The 1,223-nt window shown below is 46.1% G+C and overlaps 1 pseudogene; it reads left to right on the plus strand.

Annotated features, from left to right (window-relative positions):
• Positions 1-402: 402 nt before the first annotated feature.
• LOC141553114 (polyadenylate-binding protein 2 pseudogene) lies at positions 403-936 on the plus strand (annotated as a pseudogene).
• The last annotated feature ends 287 nt before the right edge of the window (positions 937-1,223 follow it).

A 1,223-nucleotide genomic window follows, 5' to 3' on the forward strand; every position in this document is an offset into this window, starting at 1 on the left:
TGACAAGAACTCACTGGGGAACCAAGGAAAGAGCCAGTAAAGAACTTTAATTCCTGGCTGCATTTTGAGTACTACTGGTACTGGAACTAAAACTAACGTGGGACAACTTTTGCTTGGACTGACTGGCTGATTCTGAGCCCTTCAGGGAGTTAGCTTGGACTTCACATTTTGGGGTCCAACATGTGGCCAGAGGAATTGCTGCAAGAGCCCAAGCCAGAACCCAAGCCCAAGGAGAATCTGCACCAGTGCCACGCCCCCCCAGAAGCCTTCAACCCTGGGCCCCTTGCAGGAGCCCCTGGCAGTCAGGAGAAGGAGGAAGAGGGGGGCGGGGTCAAGGGCAATCCAGAGAACAGTGCTCTCATGGACCCGGAGCTGGAGGCCATCAAAGCCCGAGTAAGGGAGATGGAGGAAGAGACTGAGAAATTGAAGGAGCTTCAGGATGAGGTGGAGAAACAGATGCACATGAGCCTACCCCCAGGCAAGGCTGGTCCAGTGATCATGTCCATTGAGGAGAAGATGGAGGCTGATGCTCGATCCATCTATGTGGGCAATGTGGACTATGGTGCAACAGCAGAAGAGCTGGAGGCACACTTCCATGGTTGTGGTTCAGTTAAGAGAGTCACTATCCTTTGTGACAAATTCAGTGGCCGTCCTAAGGGGTTTGCATACATAGAATTTTCAGATAAAGATTCTGTGAAGACATCCCTGGACTTGGATGATTCTCTTTTCAGAGGAAGACAGATCAAAGTGGCACCAAAACGGACCAATCGGCCAGGGATCAGCACCACAAATCGAGGTTTTCCACGTGCTCGAAATCGTGGCAGGGCTACTAACTACAGTAGTTCAAGGTCTCAATTCTCTGGCTTCAACAGAAGACCTCCGAGCAGAGTCTACAGGGGCCGGGCTAGAGCACGGACATCCTATTCCCCTTACTAAAAAAAAAAAAAAAAAAAAAAAAAAATACAAAATACAAAAAAATTTTTAAAAATACAAATACTGGGGCAGGTATGTGGTGCAGTAGATAGAGCACCAGCCCTGAATTCAGGAGGACCCAAATTCAAATCTGGCCTCAGACACTTAATACTTCCTAGCTGTGTGACCCTGGACAAGTCACTTAACCCCAGCCTCAAAAGAAAAAAAATACAAAATACAAAAGAATTACAAAAAAAAAAAATACATAATACAAAAAAAAATTCCAAAAAAATGCAAAATACAAAAAAAAT

This window comes from Sminthopsis crassicaudata, chromosome 2 (assembly GCF_048593235.1).
Source record: "Sminthopsis crassicaudata isolate SCR6 chromosome 2, ASM4859323v1, whole genome shotgun sequence".
Taxonomy (NCBI): Eukaryota; Metazoa; Chordata; class Mammalia; order Dasyuromorphia; family Dasyuridae; genus Sminthopsis; species Sminthopsis crassicaudata.